Source organism: Ursus arctos, unplaced genomic scaffold, assembly GCF_023065955.2.
Source record: "Ursus arctos isolate Adak ecotype North America unplaced genomic scaffold, UrsArc2.0 scaffold_143, whole genome shotgun sequence".
In the NCBI taxonomy this organism is placed as follows: Eukaryota; Metazoa; Chordata; class Mammalia; order Carnivora; family Ursidae; genus Ursus; species Ursus arctos.
The window spans coordinates 1-14639 of record NW_026622812.1 but is presented as its reverse complement, the minus strand read 5'-3'; the positions used below and the strand labels follow the sequence as shown (position 1 = coordinate 14639).

At 47.8% G+C, this 14639-nt stretch overlaps 1 protein-coding gene across 10 annotated transcripts in view; it reads right to left on the bottom strand.

Annotated features, from left to right (window-relative positions):
* LOC125282344 (thyroid receptor-interacting protein 11-like) overlaps window positions 1-10551 on the bottom strand; it is a 50730-nt gene extending 40179 nt beyond the window's left edge. For 9 of the 10 annotated variants that reach the window (XM_057312127.1, XM_057312125.1, XM_057312126.1 and 6 more), the window contains exon 1: window positions 5176-5897. The gene's annotated coding sequence lies outside the window, so the exon portion shown is untranslated. Of the gene's footprint in view, window positions 1-5175 lie in introns of all 10 variants that reach the window. The other variant, XR_008959175.1, reaches the window with a different exon arrangement.
* Window positions 10552-14639: the final 4088 nt, after the last annotated feature.

The following is a 14639-nucleotide window of genomic DNA, read 5'->3' as shown; positions in this document are numbered from 1 at the left end:
CCACGGAGGCCTTCCTACTCCCCCTTCTCTGCCTGGGACACTGTTCCCACAGACACGCACAGGGCTCACTCCCTCACCTCCTGCAAGGCTTTCCCCAACGCTGTCCTCAGGGTGCTTCTCCGGCCATCCCAGCTCAGATGATAAAGCCTTCCAGCCCTCCTACAGCATCCAGCACCCCTGACACGCCGGACTGCTTGCCTCTGTGTTCCCTGGCGCTTCTCTCTCTGGAAGAAAGGCTCGCTAACAGCTCCACCATGGTCTGTCTGGGTCACATCTGGAACCACATGAGAACCGAGCCTCCGGCAACTGAGCAGGCATTCAGTAAAGACTGTGGAGTGACTGCATTCATCTAAGGGAAGATGAGAGCTCATGAGGCAAGGGGGGTGGGGGTAAAAGCATCTTGGGCAGCGGGAGCAGCCGAGCCGCCCCAAGGCCGGCGGGCACACTGGAAGGACTGACCAGATCGGGTAGGGCAGGGAAGGCGAGGGGGAAGCAAGACGGGAGAAGGAGGACGGAGCAGCCTTGCAGACACAGAAGGAACATCTGGGTCTATCTCAAACAGCAACAAGAAGCCAGGAAACTAGGCAGTGACATGATCGAACGGGCCTTCCACAAACCTCTGGCTTCAGGGGGAGACAGGGATTTGGGGGAGGCAGGAGCACCTGGAAGCTCAGCGAGCAGACTAGCAGCATGGCTCAGACCACAAACGACTGTAACTTGGACTGAGAGGGAAGAAGCAGAGGTGGAGAAAAGGACGTAGATTCCAGAAATATTTTTTTTAAAGATTTTATTTTACTTTATTTATTTGACAGAGAGACAGACAGCCAGTGAAGAGAGGGAACACAAGCAGGGGAGTGGGAGAGGAAGAAGAAGGCTCCCAGCAGAGCAGGGAGCCCGATGTGGGGCTCGATCCCAGGACTCTGGGATCACACCCTGAGCCGAAGGCAGACGCTTAACGACTGCACCACCCAGGCGCCCCAAAATTCCAGAAATATTTTAGCAGATAAAGTCACAGGTCTGGGTGAATGATCGCATAAGGGGGTGAGGAAGTCAAAGCAGAGTTCCAAGATGACTCCTCCCTTTTGCACGTGGGAGCTGAAGGACACAGTGGCCCCATTCACGGAGTTGGGGAGTAGCAGTGGCAATGAGGAAAATACAGGAAGGGGATCTCAAGCACACTTTTGGAAAGAATGGGTTTGAGATAATTATGAGACATTGGAATGCAGATTTCCAGTTGGCAGCGGGAGACCCAGGGTTCCGTGAGAAGATCATGAAAAGCAAAGTGAGTCATGCCACACAGTGCAGATTCTCACCTTGCGGCTCATGGGGAATCAAAAGGTTTCCAGGAACACGTAACAGAAGATCTGGGATTCCAAAAGAATCACCCTGGCCAGAGCAGGAGCACGTGGATGGGACAGGGAGCTGGACGTGAAGGACTTGTTGCAACAGAGCAGGTAGGAGAAGGGCCCTGAGCCAGAAAAGGAAAGGGGAACAGACTTTCCCTTGACTTTCCCTTGGTCACCAATGCATCTCCCGCAAGGCTGCCGGGGATCCGTCTAAAGCAAACGCAGAGCATGTCAGCTCCCCCACTTGAAACCCTTCTACCTCCTGCATTTCGTTATCTGACAACTTCTCCAGAATTCTTGTTGCTACTCACTCCTCGACCCAGTGTCTTGTGCCCCTGACACAGCCCTGTGCTTCAATGTCCAGGCTAGTTTCTTCTACCTGGCAAACACCTATTTGCCTTTTGAAGACTTCCCTCCTCTACTGTGAAGGAAGGAAAAGCAGCGGTGACATCGAGGAGGTCGCCTGGCACCTTGAGCCAGGCTGCACTGCTGGTAGAAGCGGGCCTGGGGCTCACAGGGAGGCCATGTGGTTCTCCTGTTGGACACAAACCATCTCGCAGAATAGCAGCACAACGTGACATAGCCAAGGTGATGAAGGGAGACAAAAAAGGACCACTTCCTCTTGTCCAAACAGACAAAAACCAGGTTGTCATGCCAGGTAGAAAATACCAATCATTCCTCTCTCCCAGCTGATACCAGCAAGTGCCTTCCTCCTGAACGACACCAGTTGTCACACTACTCATACCTCCTTCTAGAAAAGACTGATGGAGCTACCCAATCCCAGAACTGTCTCACCTCCAGTCGGCACGCAGTCTAGAGCACAGCTTTGTGTGCTTCTTTGAAGCACACCTGCTTCTTTGAACACTCCCCAAAACATCCACCCAAAGTCCAAATCCTGTAAGTTCTTTCTAACACCCTCTTTCTTATTCACCAGCCCCACAGTTCCCCATGATGTGGGTTTTGCCTCAGGATGAGTAACGAACCCACTGTGTTTAAGGACAGGTGTGCTTCCAGTGGCCTTTCTGGAGGATGCTGACCACTGTCACAGTAGGAAAGGATGGTTCCCTGTTTTAGAGGGACTCCTAGGTGTCCTGGGAGGCCAACTGGCTTTCTTAACGTTATTTTTTAAGGGTTTTATGACTGTAACCTAGGGCGGCAGGCACCAGCCTGACCCACAGCTAGGACATAACTAGGACTCCATAACTGCAACCAAATAATATTCAGAACAGAGGGAAATCAAGAGGTGCCTAGGTGGCCCAGTCGGTTCAGTGTCCAACTTCTGATTTCGGCTCAGGTCATCATCTGAAAGTCCTGAGATTGAGCCCCAAGTTGGGTTCCACACTCAGTGGGGATTCTGCTCAAGATCTTCCCCCCCCCTTCCATCCTCTTCTGCCCCCGCCCATGCACGCTCTCTCTCTAAAATAAATGAATAAATAAAATCCGTAAAATAAATAAATAGTGGAGGGAAATCAGAAGTAGTAATAATAATTTATGGAAGGCTTCACTCTGTGCCGGATCCTGTACTAACTGCCTTGGACCTATTTCTCATTTCATCCTTACATCCCAAAGGTGGGTTACCATTCTAATCCCCATTCCAAAGAATGGACTGAGGCAGAAAGTGATTTCCCCAGGTAATGCAAGGAATCCCTACGTTATTAATAACATGACTTTCTGACAAGGCTTAAGGGTTTAACACACTACAGTGAAGATGCAGATCACAAAACTTGAAGGACAGAGCCCTGGAAAATGTCCTCAAACATTAATTTATGTAATCTCCCAATCATGGTGCATGTTGTTCCGATGAAGGAAAGCCCAGTGCAAAAAAAAAAAAAAAAAAAACCTTGAAGGATTGCATCCCGATGGCACACATGCCTGGTCTTTAGAGCCTGAGGCCTATCCCAGAAGATTCTGACTCAGTCAGTCTAGAGGAGGACCTAAGCATTTGTGTTTTCTTTAAAAAGCCCCACAGGCTCTGCTGATCTGCCCTCTGGGCTGGGTACAACTGCCTAGAGTCTCTGCAATTCCAAACCCAAACTTCCCTTACAATGTTGAGATGTCTGCAGACACAGGGGGGCACTGGAATCTAAGAGAAGAACAGAGAAATTATCAAAACTATCCCATGGAGAGTCAAGAAAAGGCAAGCTCTAGTTATACTACTTCTCTGTCCTTATTCTGTGTCTGAATTACTCTACGGTCAATTTACTTTTTTTTAAGTAAGCAACTTTGCAAAAACAGTTACCAACAAATATTAAATAATCAATAGTACCAATAAATTTTAAATAAACCTAATTGTAACATCGTACTGAAAAGTATTCTCTCTCTCTGATCACATCGATGGCACTTCAGATTCTCTTAGCAAATAACAGTCAATATGAGAAAAATTATTTCTAATTCAACAGTGTGACACACGTGGTCAACAGCACCTGAATGCTGGAGAAGAAATGAAGTTGGGTGGAAGCCATTAGCCTTCACAAATTTCACCACACACTGCCTCCAAGTCTTCAATACTTAGATATGTATTCATCTATTTCTTGAATCAACCACCACTAACACCTACTACATGCCAGACATGGCTCTAAGTGTTTTATTAATGTTAACTATCATTTAATCTTCACAGTCATGTGTGAAGAGGGATTATCATCATCCCCATTTCTCAAATCAGGAAACTGAGATGCAGAGTGGTTTAGTAACACAGCTCATAAGTGGCAGAGCTAGGATCAGCTTGGCTCTGGACTCCATGTTTCAATCACTACGCTTAGTGTCCAAGAACCTACAAAAAGTGCAAGTCTTAACCCCAAACATTGGCTTTCCCCAACCTACAGTCCCTACATGGCCCCAGCTTCAAGGACATTCTCTCATTTCCTTTAACAGTTCACACTCCTCTCCTATTCTAAGGGAACACTCCCCCCCCCACATCCCTGTTTATTCTTAGCCTTCTGTTCTCAGCTTATATGATATCGCCTAAATTACAACCTCTAATGCACACTGTATTTCTCAGCACTCAAAGCAAAGCGGTAATTATGTATATCATGGGTAATTATTTGCTTCCTGTCTTTTCCAGCCAGGTGGTAACTACATCATGCACCATGCCAGTCCTATTTATCCTGTGTTCCCCATCACTGAATACCCACCACCCACCCAAAAGAAAGGGTCAACCACAAAGTACACTCTCAACAATTTCTGTTGAGTGAACCAATGAATGAAGTACACTCCAGCCTCGTGCTTTCCGACTTGTCACACTTATCTGTGCTCACAACGCTGCCCCACTAGACCCCTAAGAATGTAGACTCTTGCGGCAAACATGCAAGACCTCTGAAAAGTACTGGCTCTGCACACCAATATTACGTGCTCCTAGGCAGACCATGACCCCCCTACACACACACACACACACACACACACACACACACACACCCCTTGACTGGCCCGACCTCAGGTGCAGTGGGGATCCTGACAACCCCCAATGGAAAGTAACCTATTCAAGAGGGAGAACCTGAACTCCTCCTCCCCCATCAACACCGCACTTATTTGCTTCTCCTCGGTCTTGCAGACAGACTTTAGCCCCAAGAAGGCCAAGCCCCCGTCTGCCTGGTTCAGCGCCGGAGTCCCACTCACGCCATCCCCAGGCCCGGCGCACAGCACAGGTGAGGTAATTATCACCTCCACGAATGAAGCCCCGCTCTGGGCACTTCACACGTGTGAAACCCGGGACGCACGACTTGACGGCTACCTTCTAGTGCACAAGCGTGTTCCTGAGACACAGGCCCGCCTCCCCCCCCACAAACCCCAGTCCCCCGGGGACGCCCCCGGGGACCCCGCGCTCCGCAGGCACCTCTGCACATAGAAGCATCTTTGCAAGTGCCGCGCACACCGTCGTCGTCGTCTGTGTCTGTCGAGGAGGAAGAACAGGAGGTGAAAGAGGGCGTCCTCAGGCTACTGGCCATGTCCGTGGAGGTTCCGGGATGCTGCACCCACCGGGAACACGGAAGAGGGTTCCGCAGGCGCCAGGGGAACCAGCCAGCCTTGGAGAAGGTAGGAGGGGTTGGTTCCACCGCGCTCAGCTGAGGCGGCTTAGGGACGCCGCATACGTCGGCTGCCCTGACAACCTTCCCGCTCATTGGCGACTCTGCCCAGACGCTGATTGGACAATTTCTCCGCCCCTCAGGAAGGGTTCATTGGATTAAAAAAATATAGCCCCGCCCACTAAATGCAGAATCTCTCTGGGGGCGGGACGTAAAGGGAAACGGACGTAAAGAGCCACCGCAATGCATTCCGGGAATTGTAGTCATGGATGCACGGGGAGAGCACCAGAACATTTTCTGTCATTCACAGGAGGGGGAAGAGCTGCAAGATCCTCAGCATTGGGGCGAGGCGCAGAGAATCCAGCCTGAGGAAACAAGTGTTAGTGTTACATTGAGTCGGGGCTCAGTCTCAACCACTGAACAAATGTTCATGGAGCGCTGACTCTGCGCCAAGAGTTGTGCTAAGTAAGGGCTTTGCGCACATAATCGCCTTTCAAATGTGGAGGAAGGAATGTGCGGAAAACTGCTCCAATAGGAAACTATGTAGTAGTGAAAGCGAACTAGAGCTGCCAGTTACAAGCATCAATGGCTGAAGTTAAGAAACATAATATTCAGTGAAAGAAGGGAATAGAACATTTTTTAAAAGTTCAAACCAAGCAAAACAAATGTTTAGAGTAAATGCACATAAATGATAAAATACTATACAGAAGAAGAAAGGAATGAGGGGAGGGGAAACAATCACCACATCTGTGACATTTAGGGAATGGGGAGGGTAGAACACTGGAGGAGAAGGATTATATAGGCCCTTCAATCATTTCTCACGTTCGGGTGGTTCACATGTGTTTCATGCATATTTAAGACGTTCCTTATATATATATTTTGTACTGGACTTCTTAGAAAACATTTCCTAGAAAAATAAAGAAGTGCATTTGTATGTTCCATTTCTCTGTCAGGAGCACTGAATGGAGCTACTCAAACTTTAAGAACTCACACACACACACACACACACCCACACACTAACAATAAAATGTCAGGGTACATATCTTAGGGCAAGATCAGATATCAAAAGCTTACTTAGTATTTAATGGAGGGACAAGAACTCATTGATACCCAAAGTAGAAATGACAGTGGAGAAGGTTGAGCTTAGGGAGGCTTGCCAGGGGGAGTGGTGAGATCAAATACACCACTTTCGTTGAGTGGTCCTCTGCCAAGAGGGTAATGCAAACCACTGAATGAGCACAGTCTCCTACCTTGGCAGTGGACACATTCCATGGGTGTAAGTAGTAAGTGTGAAGGGCAAGTAGTATAAAGTGTCAATCCCATAGGTGTGGATGGTGAGGCTGAGAGTAATTGGAAGAAGGTGGAGGCAGATATATTGATGTGCCTCTTGTCGTTTTCTAAGCAAAGGACACCTCTGTTCTGCAGAAAAAAAATCTGATTCAGAGGACACTGGTCCGTTTTTCACTGAGGGCCACGCCAAAGGCTTCCTGCAGGCAGGCCCAACTCCTTTAGAAGTTGCTGATGAAGGAGCTAGACCTTTATGACACGGGAGTGGAGTTTGTTACTGGCTAGTTCAGGCGTCTCACTCAGGCTGTGCGATGCCTCCAAAGAGGAGACTATACTGGGGTAGTCCTCAACTATGTCATGAGACAATGTCAGAGAACGTTCACTGCCAGCTCATCTGCATCCTCTGACAAAGTCAAGGAAAGAGAATCTGAAATGTAAAACCCCTGTGGACATTCATATTGGAGCAAAAAGCAGGCATTAACCATGAAACTTCTCCGCAAGAGGCTAAAGTAGGCATTTGGTGTTCTGTCTATCCAGCATTCTTTCTTCTACAACAGCCTGAGTTAATGATGAAGAACTAAACCCTCCTTTCAATCCGTGTGGATTAGATGAGGCTCCTCGCCTGAAACATGGTGAAACTTACCAAGGCCTGGCCGGTCACACACACAAACACCCTCACCATACTTTAGAGCTGGGGAGGGTGGTGGTGGGTTTGTCCAATCAGAATGAATGCCAGGGTCGAACGGGAGGGAGTGGCTAGGCTAGAAGAGCTCTCTTTTTTGCTGGACTGGAAGGATGTACTTACAGAGTTACTGAGAACCATCTTGCCACCTCATATAGGCTGACAATGATGCTAATGGGAAGGCTAATGGAGTCTGGAGCACTGGATGCTCAGTTAGGGGTGACCCCGGTTTGCAGTGTGGGAGCTGACGGGACAATCCCAGGAGCCTGTGGAATTGATGGATCAGGAGGATCTCGGCTCAGAATGATGAAAGTAACTGACACCCAGCGCTTGGAGCTTGCATCCTGAGCTGGGCACAAACGATCCCTCCTTTCCCAACAGCACCTGGTAGGACCTCAAACTACCATCTTCCTTCCCTGCTGGTGCTCTTTTCTGAGTCTGGGGCCTATGAGCTCATCACAGCTTTAAATGCCTACAGTCCGTTGAAAGGCTATCTTTCCTCAGTTGAGTTGCTTTAGCACCTTTTTCAAAATCAGTTGGATGTATTTGTGGGGACGATTTCTGGGCTCTTTGTTCTGTTCTATTGATCTGTGTGTGTGCCCTGCAGATGACACACTGTCTTCCCAATTATAAGTATCTAATAAGTTTTGAAACTTGGTACACTGTATGTTCCCATTTTATGATTCTTTTATTAAATTGTTTTTGAAACTACTCTAATTCCTTTGTCTTTCCACATTACGTTTTTGAATAATCTTATCTATCACGACAAAAAAGGAAAAAAAAAGAAAACCTTACTGGATTTTACAGCAATTGCATTAAATCTCTCTATAAATCTGGAGAGAGGGGCGCCTGGGTGGCACAGCGGTTAAGCGTCTGCCTTCGGCTCAGGGCGTGATCCCGGCGTTCTGGGATCGAGCCCCACATCAGGCTCCTCCGCTACAAGCCTGCTTCTTCCTCTCCAACTCCCCCTGCTTGTGTTCCCTCTCTCGCCGGCTGTCTCTATCTCTGTCAAATAAATAAATAAAATCTTAAAAAAAAAATCTGGAGAGAGTTAACATCTTTACTACGCTTAATCTTACAATTCACGAGTATTGTGTATCTCTCCATGTATTTGTATCTTTGATTTCCTTTATCAGTGCTAAATACCTTTCAGCATGTGACTCCTGGACATGCCTTGTGAGATTTATCCCCAAGTATAGTTTTATTACTCATTGTGAGTGTGTTTGATTGTGGTGCCCACATGTTCATATCTAGTATATAGCAGTACAACTTACTGTATGTGTTTATTCTGTGTACTGTTTCACCGTGAAACTCCGTTATTAGTTCTAAGAAGAATTAGATTTTCATACCCTCTTGTGGCATAAGCCTGAAATTAAGATTCCATACTAAGGGCTGTCTTGATGCCTGGGAAAATCAAGGAGGGGCTCAAATGGCCAAATGCAAAGTAAGGTCTCCTAAACAAAAACCCTTCTCACCACAGGGACCAGACATGGTGCCTGTTGATTTTTGAGGAGCAGCATTCAGTTCCCTAGAAGCCCACTAAATTCTTCAAGCAAGCCACTCATACCCTCCCATCAGAACCAGGACTTGCAGCCCCCCTCCACCTTTAGGACACAGTCTTGCCTTCCAAGCCCCTGCTTATTCTCTGTGTTCCCAAGAGCAATCCCTGTGCAGCCCTGCACAGTGTGGGGGATCCTACCCCTGAACTGTGAGCATATGTGACTAGTGAACTGCTGTCAATCACAGCCGTCGGGTGTCAGGCGATCCCCACAGGTTTGCAACAGGAAGCTCTCTCTCACCAGGGAACTGAGGAGAAGGTGAACAAAACAAGTGGCATCACAAACAAGGTGGCCCACCTTAACTGAGGACATGGGGACAGCGTGAACTGTTCCTTTGTTAGCTAACTAGCCTCAGAGGTGACAAGCACTATCTGGGAGGGAACTGGCCATCGCTGGCCAGCTTGTGTGTTAGCTCCTGTTCTGTTTTTCAAATGGAAGTCACCATCCGTTTCCAAACTAATGTCCCATCTTTGCCAACAAGGTGAGAACCAATGTGAACTGACTGTATCTAGGCGTGAGGTGCCATGAATGTGACCTGCATCTGGCCTGTATGGGTCTCCAAGACTCCCTGCTGAGGTCCGCAACCACACATGCTGACTGGTGTGCTTGAGTTCCACCGACTGGGAGCTGGGCCAGTGCTGGGGCAGACATGCAGATCCTGTTGGGGAAAGCGCACCCCAAGCACAGTCCTGGGGATGACCCTCTCTGGTGTTGGTGGAAAGGAAGGAGACCACGACCCCAGGGAGACATAAGAATGGCTCCGTGGCTGCCTCATGAGCACTGTGGTTCAGGCAAAGGGAGTGGCCTTGCCTGTCTCCCAAGCTACCACTCCTTTCCCTGTTACCCTGTGTCCTCCTGAGCCCTCAGAATTTTGAGGTGCACATCCATGGCAGCCCAGGGCCCAGGAGCTGATGAGAAACACAAAAGTGGGGGGGGGGGTGTTTGGTGTTCCACTTCTCTCCCAGTGCAACCCTCTCAGCCACACACTTGCATTTCTCTTAGTGTTGTTACTTCCCAGCCTGTCGAAGGACTCTAGATGTGATCGAGAGGCTTAAGGCTCCCACTCCGGCCACAGACAAAATGGTCTTCCTGGCTGTGGACTCCAACACTGGGGAGATGGACTGGCATTCCCACAGGAAGAGGACAGTCAGCCATGGCGCTACCCCCCAGCTCCCTTTCCCCATAAACACCCAGAACATGTGCACCATGTGTGATTGGAGACAGAACCCAAAACTCATGACTTTATGTGGCTAGAAATGAAAAACTATCCTGAGGCAATCTGCAGAGCAGGAACAGTAGGGAGGGGAAGCAGTCCACGGGAGAGAAAGGCTGTAGCAGAAGATGGTTTTGCTTCATCAGCGTCTGGGCTGTGGGTCCTGTGCTCTTTCACTGACCACTCGCTGCCCAAACCTGTTTAGCACAAGATCCGGATCCTCAGGGTTATGGGGGAAAGATCCACGGCACCCCTGTGGCACAGTGAAGGTATCAATTCACACCCTGACTTAAGTCAAGAGACTTGAAACCATACAGCTATTGCCATGACAGAGGCTCCAACCCTGATGATGCTGATTGGAGACTCTCCGGAAGAAAAAACAGAGAAAGATGAGCAGCGTAAAAAGACACTCCCCCGCCCCCCACGTAAATCCAGGAATAAATAAACTGACAATAAGGAGGAATGGAACCCTCCCTCCCACCCCAAATTAATTCAACATAGTGTCACAATTTGACCCAATTGGAAATCCAAAATTTACAGGGACGTCTGGGTGGCTCAGACGATTAGGTGCCCGCCTTCTCCTAGGGTCCTGATCCCCGGATTCTGGGATTGAGCCCCATGTCAGGCTCCCTGCTGGACAGGGAGTCAGTCTGCTTCTCCCTCTGCCTCTCCCTGCCACGCCCCCTAGCTCCTGCTCTGTCACACTTCTTGCTCTCTCTCAAATGAATAAATAAAATCTTAAAAAAAAATCCAAATTTACTAAAATTATTTGTATGGCAAAAGATAAAAGGAGGCCAATTGGCTATTGTCCCTACAACATAATTCTGAATTAACTTTATTTTTTTAATAATAATATTTTTATTATGTTAGTCACCATACAGTACATCCCCAGTTTTTGATGTAAAGTTCCATGATTCATTACTTGCATATAACACCCAGTGCACCATGCAATCTGAATTAACTTAATGTCTGCTAAGACATGCGGGTTGGCTAACCTTCATGGACTTAATACGAGGGTTCAAACGATGGTTATACTAGTAAAATAACTGCATTCTCTAGCTTCTGTAGTTAATGCTTTGACATCTCAGGCCTTGGTGACTTTGGAGGGACTGTCCCTGACAGGCATAGTTAATTTTTGGAGATGGTCCACAGCTTGCCTCTGAGCACACCTTTCACATGTAAACCAACCAATTCAGGGCCTTTGCCCCCAACCACTCCCTCTAAGAAGCTCTTACACTCTGGGCCACCATCCCCTGCCCTGATCACCCCAGGGCAGGGACAGACTACTCCAGACACCACTGTGGCCCAGGCCCACTGAAATTATTCCAACTAACCAGTCTTAAACGTGCTCACCCTGCCTCACCTGTCCCTTCCCGTGGAAACCACAGTGAAGGCTCTTGCCCACATTTTCCCTTCACTCCCTCTTTCTCCTGACTGACCCTGGTGCTTCCCTGGATGGCCCTTCATGGCTCTCATGACCTCCTTTCTTGGGATCTGTGTTTCTAAAGAGCTTCTTCCATTGTGACAGTTATTTCTATATCTTCCTTTCTTACCATACCTGATTAGAATATACCCTGGTCCCATTAAAACTCTGAGACCGCCTAGGGGCACCTGGGTGGCACAGTCAGTTAAACTTTTGGCACAGGTCATGATATCAGAGTCATAGGATTGAGCCTCTTGCTGGACTCTGTGCTCAGGGTGGAATCAACCTGGGATTCTCTCTCCCCCTGCCCCTCACCTCCCCCCTCTTTTACTCTCTCTCTCTCTCTCTCAATCTCTAAAATAAATAAGATCTTTTAAAAATAAAACTCACAAGGGAGACCAACAAATTTAAAAGTGGTAAATATTTTGCTATTATATATTTGGCCAATATGTTCTGTTCAGTGCCTATTTCAACATCTTGAATTTGAAGGCGACATGTTTTACCTTGTTATGCACAGGGCACCCAAACCACACTGTTATCACACACAATCCTTGAGGGCAGGAACTTACTGCACCCATCTTTCTCCAGGAACATAGGTATGACATCACTTTTGTGACATCCTACTGTGAGGACATTTGTTTGACACACTTGTTAAGGACATACAAGTGCAGGGGCGCTGGGGTGGCTCTGTGGGTTAAGTGTCTGCCTTGGTTCAGGTCGTGATCCCAGGATCCTGGGAACAAGCCCCACATAGGGCTCCCTGCTCACTGGGAAGCCAGCTTCTCCCTCTCCCTCTGCCCCACCCACCCTTTGTGCACTCACTCTTCTGCGCTTTCTCTCTGGTAACTAAGTAAAATCTTTAAAAAGAAAAAAGGACATACGAGTCCAACATCGCTCAGTATTTTTTGGGTTCTGGACACAACTTATTTCTTGTTTATAAATTTTACTGAAACCCATTTATGCTGTTACTTGTAAATGAGCCCACGTTGGGTGGGGCTCCCCTCAACAAAAGGCTCTAGGATCGGTCCAAGTTAAAATCCCCTGTTAGGGGGGACTGGGTGGCTCAGTTGGTGAAGCGTCTGCCTTTGACTCAGGTCATGATCTCGGGGTCCTGAGATAGAACCCCACATTCGGCTCCCTACTAAGTGGGGAGCCTGTTTCTCCCTCTCCTTTGGATTCCTCTGCCAGCTCAAGTTCTCTCTCAAACACATAAATAAACTTTTTAAAAAATCCCCTGCTAGTGCCCTAGTGAAAAGGCCTTAGCAACCTCCTCTCCCACTTTCTGGAGTCCCTGGACCACCCATGGTATCTGTAAATTGTCCATGGGTTCCCAATGCAAGAAACGGCCCTCCTTGGCCCTGGGTTATAGACCATGAAAGCAACAATTGCTGGCCAGGCACTGGGCTCTCCTGGAAATAGAGACTCTCACGGATTCTGAGCCTTCATATCCAGCTGTCTGTTATTCCGTGGGTCATGGTACCGCCCACCAGCTCAATATAGTTAGCAAGGCCTTCTTGCTACAGGCTGAAGCCAAAGTCTGCTTATCCTACCTGAGGCTGGGGGTGGTGCCTCTGTCCACAGTCCATTGCCAGACTCCATGGTGCTGGAGGACGTCAGCCCTTCCTTCTACCCTTGGACACCTAGAGATTCCCATGGGATCAACTGAGTGAACATCAATGGAATTGATACATTTGGTTTTGACGACCGCCTCTCACTCTTGCTCGGGTGCCAACTTCACTTCCTAGGGAAGCACCTGTCCTACACCTTAAAAGTCTCAGTGCGGGTTGAAATTGACATGGAGACAGCAGAATCCACTGTGACGGAAAACCTCAGATTAAGACTCAGTATTGGGGCACCTGGGTGGCTCAGTTGGTTGCGTGTTTGCCTTTGGCTCGGGTCACGATCCTAGGGTCCCAGGATTGAGCCCCACATAGGGCTCCCTGCTCAGCTGCGGGCCTATTTCTCCCTCTCCCTCTGCAGCTCCTGCAGCCTGTGCTCTTCCCCTACTTTCTGTGGCAAATAAACAAGTAAAACCTTAAAGTAAAAATGCAAAGAGGTCTGAATGGATGGTTTCCTGCATACAATGGAGCAATTAGCCTTGAACTGCAAATGAAGATTTGGAGTGGCTTTTGAGAAAATGGACTAGGCAGTCCATCATGGACATTTGGAATAAAAATCGCTTAAATCCTGATGATAGGAGCTAGTTAAATAATTTAGGGTATATCCATAAAATGCTGGGTTTTCTTTTAAAGAACAAATTGGAATTCATTCACATTTTGGAAGATCTCTAAGGCAGAGTGATTTAAAAAAAAAAAAAGTCAGAAAATACTATACTCCCAAATAGGCAAATACACATATATTTCTAAAAGGCCGGAGAGAAATCAGGTTACCCATAGAGTGATTTCCTAGGCAACAGAAAAACAAATGGAACAAAAATTAAAAATGAAAAAAAAAAGAGAGAGAAATGGGACTTAGCGGGGGTCAAGCAAATTTACATTTTTTTAAAAATTGTACGCATCTTGTACTTTCACGCTGTTCACCTTGTTTCTCGTACAAGGTGTGTGTGTTCGTGTATTTGGTAAGTTCGGAACATTAAAACCAGTTGATGTGTTCCTTACCCAGGGTATATGTAGATACCTGCTCCTTGTGAAAACATTACAGCATTACAAACAATATTGGAAGTATCCTTGGACCACAGCCTCCAACCCCACCAATGTCTACTCTCATAAGAAGTCACCACTGTTTTCAGTTTGGGGAATACCTCTGCAGTCATTAAAAGACCTCTGTTCTTGTTAAGTCATAAAAGAATATTTTTATTAAGCTGAAAGCAAAACTGCAAATACATTACGTTTTGCAAAAGGCCATTTTGGGCTAAGGTAGACACACAGAGTGACTTGCGTTCTTCAAAGCGCCGTCTCCTCTCCGGCTTGAGAATCGTCTATTTCTTTGAGGGGCCTGTGGCCGCCATTCCAACCTTCGTGGCAGGTGACAGTATTTGGGGCGTGTATGTGGGGAAAGCATCAGTGACAGCATTTAGAAGAAGGTGCTCCGATCCATCCGTTTCTGGTCCTGGGGGGGTAATGAGAGACACAGCTGTGGTGCGGGGCTTC